The 8,543-nt window shown below is 44.7% G+C and overlaps 1 pseudogene; it reads right to left on the bottom strand.

The window, feature by feature from the left end:
* Nucleotides 1–4,527: 4,527 nt before the first annotated feature.
* LOC121188144 lies at nucleotides 4,528–5,458 on the bottom strand (annotated as a pseudogene).
* Between the last annotated feature and the right edge of the window lie 3,085 nt (nucleotides 5,459–8,543).

Below are 8,543 nucleotides of genomic sequence, written 5' to 3'. Positions count from 1 at the left end.
ATATTAATATTCATATTCATATTCACAATTAGTAGTACAAAAATCGTTATGGAAGAGAGAACACATTGAATGCTCATTATTCTATTGAAACTAAACCTGCATTATAAGAAATTAGTCAGAAAAAGTGCTCTGGTCAGAAATCAACACCTTTATGTGAATGAATCACATACTATTCACAGCAAACTGTTTACATATTTACAATTTCACCTTCCTAAGTTTGGCCGCCTGGTTAGCTCAATTGGTAGAACATGAGACTCAATATCTCAGGATCGTGGGTTTGAGCCCCACTCTGGACGGCACCACCTCCACCTCCCCAGGTGGTGAGCCCACAGGTGGTGAGCCCACCGTAGAATTTCGGTGTGGACTGGGCGGCCGCAACCTGGGCCTGGACCCATATAAGCGGCAGATGATGACATCATCACGTTATTCTCAGCATGCCATGCAGTAAAGTCATGCCATGCAGTTAATCAACGGATCTCAGTCTTCAGACAGTTGATTGGTCAAACTGTGTGCTCTTGATTGCTGGGAACAAAAACCCACAGCCACATGGCCCTTTTGCTCTCTCCTGTTTCTAAGTGATGTGTCGGTCGCGACCGCAATGGCCATCTTTGAAGTGAACGACGGGAGCCGCAGCCGCTTTGTTTTTGTTTTTTCGTTCACGTGATTGGTCAACTACGTGACGTGCGGCGTTTCCGCACTAAGCCGGTAGGGGGGGGGGGGGTGTTGCGGTAGCGGGGGTTACAGACACAGGAGAGAAAGAGAGAGAACAGCCCCTAAAGAGACAACACGCTGAGAAGGTAACAAAATGAGTGACCGCAGGAAAATTAACTTTACACGTAATTTTACATTATTTTGTTAATAAATCAATTTAAGCAACAAAAAACATCTGCGGAGAACCTGGGGAGCTGAAAGAACCGGCACTTTTTAGCGAGCCGAGCCATAAGAAAATCACTACTGTTTTCACGCACGTACGCACGACTAGCTGACATCCAGTGTATTTGTTTACGCACGGTCTTGTAGCCCCTCCTCCTTCCACAATCACAACATGTGACGCTTCCCCGCGACTGCAATTTCATTGGCTACACGGCCATTAGATCAGATTCAGCGTAAGATATGATAGGCGGAGAAGACAAGCGTCAGAGTGGGCGGTGCACTTTAACGTGTTAGAGTCGCTCATTGGCTATTTCTGGCTGTGGGGGGGCCATAGATCTTCCTGGATGGTCAAATGAGGTGTCAATCAAAAGCAGAGGGCAGGGACTACAAACCAAGCTCCATGGTATTAATTTTCAAAACAAAACAGAGGCGACAAAACGTAGAAACGAAGGAGCAATAGCGCACTGTAGTTTTCAGTCGGAAAAATCCGATTGCAACTTTTGATCATTTATGCACCTAAAGAAATGTTTTTGATCGCATTTTTCAACTCGACGTGATTCTTTAGACTTTTCCCGACAAAACAAGACCATTTTTGTTGTTGTTGCGCTGCGTGTTGAACCGCAGGGCGACTAGTAAAAAAATAAAAACAGTGAGCGACGACAGTTATTACTTTGTTGTTTTTTAGAAGATGGTTTAGTTCTACCTAAAGTCGTTGTTTTATCTTGTAAAGGTTTATATCGCTGAAAAGATAAGACTTTCAGCTTTCAAATGATACGCTGCATGCGCACCACCTTAAATGCAGCAGTTATGTAGGTACAAAAAAACACAGACATGTCCGAGAAATAGCATGACGGCCCGCCGGCGGGCCGTCGGAGCGTTAAGGGGTTAATCCCAATAACATGTTCCAATCTTTCCAATAGGATACTATGATCAATAGTGTCAAATTCAGCACTAAGATCTAGCAGGACAAGTATAGAGACGAGTCCATTATCTGATGCTATGAGAAGGTCGTTGGTAACTTTCACCAGTGCTGTTTCTGTGCTATGATGAACTCTAAATCCTGACTGAAAAACTTCAAACAAACCGTTCCTATGTAGATGGTCACACAACTGAGTTGCAACAGCCTTTTCAAGAATTTTAGAATTAAAGGGGAGATTGGATATAGGTCTATAATTTGCCAAAATGTCAGAGTCCAGAGAAGGCTTTTTAAGTAAAGGTTTGATAACTGCAACCTTAAAAGCCCGTGGAACATATCCTGTTACCAAAGAGAGATTTATCTGATCTAATAAGTTAGTGCCAATCAAAGGCAAAACATCTTTAAGAAGTCTGGTTGGGATAGGATCCAAAAGACATGTAGATGATTTAGATTTAGAAACTATTGAAGTCAATTCAGTGAGATCTATGGGAGAGAAACAGTCTAACGACAAATCAGGACTGGCAGACATTTCTAAAGATGCTGTTCTAGACATACCTACATCATTAACAGTTGTAGGCAGGATAAGATGGATTCTATCTCTAATGTCTACTATTTTGTTGGTAAAGAAGCTCATAAATTCATCACTAGTGAGAGCTAGAGGGATGCATGGTTCAACAGAGCTATGGCTCTTTGTCAGCCTGGCAACAGTGCTGAAAAGAAACCTAGGGTTGTTCTTGTTTTCCACTATTAATGTTGAGTAATAGGCAGTTCTTGCTTTACAAAGGGCTTTTTTATATGTTATAAAGCTGTCTTTCCAGGCTAGGCAGAATTCCTCTAAATTAGTGGATAACCACTTCCTTTCCAGCTTTCGTGATATCTGCTTAAAAGTACGTATTTGTGAATCATACCATGGAGCTAGCTTTCTCTGATTACTGACCTTCTTTTTCAAAGGGGCAACAGAGTCAAGGGTTGAACGCAATGAAGCAGCAGTACTATCAACTAGATAGTGTATATCTGCTGGAGTAAAGTTTAGGCCATTGCCTTCTGTAAAACTGGGATATGGCAACGGAGATAATAAAGATGGAATAGCTTCCTTATATTTGATAACAGCATTATCAGACAAATATCTACAGTAGTTAATTTTATTCCCAGATGCTGTGCAGTTCATTATTGTAAATTCAAATGTTACTAAAGAATGATCAGATAAAACAGGGTTCTGAGGGAATACTGTCAAATATTCAGTTTCTATGCCATAGTTCAGTACAAGATCAAGGGTGTGATTGAAACAGTGAGTTGGTTTGTTATTATTTTGTAAAAAGCCAATTGAGTCTAATACTGAATAGAAAGCAGTCTTAAGGCTGTCATTGTGGGTATCGACATGAATATTAAAGTCGCCCACTATAATTGCTTTATCCGTACTAAGCACTAAATCAGATAAAAATTCAGTGAATTCAGACAAAAACTCTGAGTAAGCAGCCGGTGGACGATACACCACAGCAAATAGTACTGGTTTTTCTGTCTTCCAATCTGGATGTGAGAGGCTGAGGATAAGACTTTCAAATGTGCTATATTTCGGCTTAGATCTAGGATTAATTAGTAAACTTGAGTGGTAGATTGCTGCCACTCCTCCTCCTCGGCCTGTGCCTCGAGGAATGTGATAATTAATATGACTAGCAGGGGTTGACTCATTTAGACTGACATACTCTTCCTCCTGCAGCCAGGTCTCAGTAAGACAGAATAAATCAATCTGCTGATCCATTATCAAATCATTTACTAACAGAGATTTAGACAAGAGAGATCTAATGTTTAATAGCCCACATCTAATTGTGGTGTTTTTAGGTTCAGATACTTTTGTAGTATTAATTTTTTTGAGGTTTTTAAGAATAACACCTCTTGCATTTTTTAATTTATACACTTTTTGTTGACGAGCAGACACAGTCTCTATAAGATAAAGGGAATCGTTAGAATGGTAGGAATAGTAAGAATCACGAGAATCATGGGTGGGTGACAGCTCTAAAGAAACTGCAGAGAAGCGTTTAGAACTGCAACGCTGCCTCCTGGTCTCAACTCTGGGTTGTCATGACTTTGGTTGTCTAATAAAATCTGTCACATTTCTAGATATGAGAGCTGCACCATCCAAAGTGGTATGGATGCCGTCTCTCCTAATCAGACCAGGTTTTCCCCAAAAAGTTTTCCAGTTATCAATGAAGGCCACGTTGTTTGCTGGACACCACCTAGACAGCCAGCGATGGAATGATGACATGCGGCTAAACATGTCATCACTGGTCAAATCGGGCAGGGGTCCAGAGAACACTACGGAGTCCGACATTGTTTTGGCGTAGTTACACACCGATTCTACATTAATTTTAGTGACCTCCGATCAGGTGTCATTACCGCCGACGTGAATAACGATCTTACCAAATCTACGTTTATCCTTAGCCAGCAGTTTTAAATACGATTCAACGTCGCCCGCTCTGGCCCCAGGAATTCATTTAACTATGATCGCTGGAGTCTCTAACTTAACATTTCGCAAAATGGAGCCGCCAATAACCAGAGTTTTTTCCTCAGCGGATGTGTCGCTGATTGGGGAAAATCTGTTTGAAACATGAAGCGGTTGATGGTGAACCACGGGCCGTTGTTTCGTGCTATGCTTCCTTCGGACTGCCACCCAGCCGCCCTGGCTTCCCGGCTGCTCGGGAGCTGCCGGGAAACGGCTGACAGGAGCTAATGTAGGACGGCTAGCTGTAGCTAATCTAGGCTGGTCCACATCAGCTACAGGGGACTGACTAGCTAGCGCTGCTACGGGGCGATTATCTATGGTGCGGAGCCGAGCCTCTACTTCCCTCAGTCTCGCCTCCAATGCTACTAAAATGCTACATTTATTACACATACCATTATCACTAAAGGAGGCAGAGGAGTAACTAAACATCTCACACACCGTGCAAGAGAGAGGAGAGACAGCAGGAGAGACAGCAGGAGAAAGAGAAGCCATTGCTAACAGCTATTCCCACCAATGGAGAATCTGGTAGGTTCATTTCCAGGAACTCCTCCACACCAACATTATTAATTGCACTGCACTTGTAAGTTCCTGTATTGCTCTCACTGGAATCTCGCATGGTGAGTGTGCCTGCCGTTCGATCCATCACCGCCGAGGTGGGCAGTTTCAAGGGTGGTGTTCTTGACCATTGGTACTGGATAGGTGCAGCACCTTCCCGAGATCTACAGTGTAGCACTTTGGTTTTGCCAAACTCTCCGACCCCTTCAGTGTAATAACACCTGGGCTTTGATGGCTGTTTGAGCACTCTGAGGACTGTCTTGATGCTTCAGAGGCCTGGAGCCTTCTTAACCTGGCACTTGTAGATGCCGGTGTCTCTGTGAGTCAACAGCGAAAGATGAATGGCACCATCTCCTTTCTCAGGGTCCTCTGAATGGAAGTAGACTCTGCCCTTTAGAGGTTCATAGAGATGGTCGTAGATGTGGCCGGCCGTATACAGGATGATCTCTGCCGTGTCCATTGGGTGGTGTACGGACTTCACGCTCCATTCGATCTCCAAATTTCCTTCATCCTCCGGGGCAGCGGTCGCAGTAGAGCTTCACATTCTCTCCCTCTGCCATCTCTAAAATCTTGTTGGTTCTGGTATGGATCTCCAGTGTTTTAGCTGTTAGCATCATGTTAAAAAGTTGGAAGGGAAGCCGGTACATGGTAGTGTCTGTCTCGCAGCCAGAATTGCTTCTTCTTATATACTTCTTGGTCAGAAAAGGCCACACCCGCAAGTAATTTCAAGAGCCAATAGAAATGCTGGGTTTGACTGTTGAAATTGTGGAATTCCATGTTCCAAGTGTCAAGCGCTTCACAGTAGAGCGTGGCACCAGGTAAAATTCCTGGATTTTTGCTTTGGTGGGTGGGCTTTTCCCTTTTGTTGAACCCGAAGTTTATGATAGGGAGTTTAAAACGATTGGCTGTTGCGTGGTGATGTCATTGGATCCATACCCTATAAATACGCATGTTTCCCACAGGTGATACGACTCTGAACTTTTGAGATGATTCAGTCGGAGACTCAGTGCGGCCAGAGGCGACTGCAGCATCAATTGTGTGACTCCTCCTCCTGGCTCTCCACTTCTGATGATTTTGAAAGAAAGTGAGTTAGGTTAGGTACATTTAGTTTAGGACTAGATAGCAAGAATATGCAATAGCTATAGAGCTATCATAACACACTCTATGAGACTCACCTTGTCCTGTCACTGGCCGGTGGACAGCATCTATCAACGACCGCAGGATACTGAGTCTCACTGACCGTCCCTGCTGTGGTTTCGTTTCTGGGCCGACCACGTAAAATTTACGGGCAGTTTTGGGGTCATGGCACATGCTCCTGTTCACTTTCTCTGTCTCCTCAGAGGTGAGAGAGAGCTATCAACCTGTAGGAGAGTAGGTGAACATCATCACCACTTTCAAAGGCATATATATATATCATGGGACACACATGCTCATGTTATTGTTATGGAATAGGCACTATTGATAAAAGTAACACACCCATGTTGATATCGCCGTGTGAAGGTCCTGAAGAGTCGGGGCCCCTGGAAGACCAAAGTTCTTCCTTGTTTTGGTGAAGTACACACCCATTTTCTCCATTTCTTTGCCAGACCTGGTAAAGAAAAAGGTCTTGGGCCGTTTCCTGAAGCCAGGCAGGAGTGGCCTCACGTTGCCAAAGGCCTTAAGGTGTCCCATCATGGCCTTAGTGACTGTCACCATTGCCGGGCCGAACGTCTCCACTGTCTTGTGATCAGCTACCTGTGAAAGTAAGAAGTAGAAAAAAAGTTTATAAAAAAGCAACTTACATTTAGATGACAACTTTACAACAGTGTGTTATGCCCCAGAGAGTTGCTTGGCTGAGGGGAAAATTTATGGTTGGATGGTAAGTTGATGTTCCATAAAAGGGACTTTAGATTCCTGAAATGCTACTTTATAAGACCTCTATGCGGTAAGTACCTCAGACACATGCCCAGGACAGGTGCTTGACCGAGGGGATAGAGGTTAGGAGTGAAGGGTGGGTGAGTTCAAGTTCCAGGAAATGGACCAGCGTGCGGTAAGTACCAAAGAGACATGCCCAGGACAGTTGTTTGACTGGGGGGATAGAGATTAGGAGTGAAGGGTGGGCAAGTTCAATTTCTGGAAAAGGCACTATATGTTCCAGGTATTCTACATCATAAAACTTACATCATTAATAAGTAAACAACTCACCCTGATTGTGAAGCTCTTCTTGTATGCCTGGGCTTTTGACACCTCATCTGTTGTCATGCCCAAGAAGACGCACTTTCTGTGCCCTGTTGTGGCAGCCATAACCCCCACCAACAGCTTGGGCCAGGTAGAGCATGTTGCTCGGGTCTGTGGTGAGGTCACGGATGGCAAGCTCAAGTCCATTTTCTGCCAGCTTAATGAAAGACAGGATGTCCTTGCTTCCTATCAGTTTAGCTGTAGAAAAACCAGGATAAGTTACAGTCACATCAGAGTTATAGAGAATCAACCATTTTAACTTCTTTGCACTGAAACAAACCTTTCTTTTTTCTTTTATATTCCAATCTTTGCAGGATGATTTGTGCCCCTAACCCCTTTTTCCACGCAGCCAACTTGTCTAAAATGTACGTGATGGTTTTAATAGTCATCCGTATTTTGGGTACATTAGCCAGCCTTACAAACTTCAGGAAGGTCTCTATGTCTATAAGGACATGTTTCTGGCTCGTGGGCTTCAGTGTTGAACTGAGTTGTTTGAGGTACCTGATGACCAAATAATGGAATTGATGAGCATTGTAAACATGGTGATGAGTGTTATGACTTGGATTTGGAGAAGACAAAGCGGAGCTACATACCCATTCAGTTTTACCATGTCGTTTAAAAACAACAGGGTCATATTTATGTCAGTGCTCCCTCCCGACATATAGAGGAGGAACGTTCTGACATAAGCTTTCCTCTGCTTAATGTTCCTCAGTGCTTTTGGTGATGCTTTGGGCCCTAAGAGGGTTGCCTCAAATAAGTCCAACAGGTGGTCTAAAAGAAAATGGTACTGTCTTAATACAAGAGTGGGATGTTTATAGTCTCCTTGTAAACAGCAGTAATACTCACCTAAGTTGGGCATGAGGCTCCCACGTCTAGTGGACGGAACAGCCACGGCACCCTCCCTGTGGGTGTGAGGAGCAGAGGACGGAGCAGGTATGGCACCCTCCCTGCGGGTGTGAGGAGCAGAGGATGGAGCAGAGGACGGAGCAGAAGATGGAGCAGCCACGGCACCCTCCCTGCAGGTTTGAGGAGCAGAGGATGTACTCGCCGCAGGCTGTGGCAAGGTTGAGGTAGGGGTAGAGCAGGGACTGCTGGCTGTGGAGGCAGAAGGTGTTGCAGGCTGTAGAGCATACAGTTGCTGTGTGACAGTCTGTAGATTCTCCACCTCCTCCAAGAGCTTTGTCAGTCTGTCTTCAATGGACTGCAACCCATTAACCATGTAGGTCAGGGTTGCTCCAGTCTGTGCAGGCTGTGCTGGTGGAGGTGGAGATTGGGGTGCAGGGGTTGTCAACCCCGGAGTCCCCGGGGGTTGTGTCCGTGGAGCTGGAGGTGGTGGTGTTTGCGGTGGTGGTGTGCGGGTTAGGGCCCGGAGCCTTTCTTTAATGGCGGCTTTCTTGGCTTTCATCATGAGACTGGTCATGCGCTTTCCCTGTGGGAAGAGAATGAAATGATTGAACGAAAAAGGAAACAAGAATATGGTTT

Source organism: Toxotes jaculatrix, chromosome 2, assembly GCF_017976425.1.
Source record: "Toxotes jaculatrix isolate fToxJac2 chromosome 2, fToxJac2.pri, whole genome shotgun sequence".
Classification (NCBI taxonomy): Eukaryota; Metazoa; Chordata; class Actinopteri; family Toxotidae; genus Toxotes; species Toxotes jaculatrix.
This window is presented reverse-complemented; position numbering and strand designations above follow the sequence as displayed.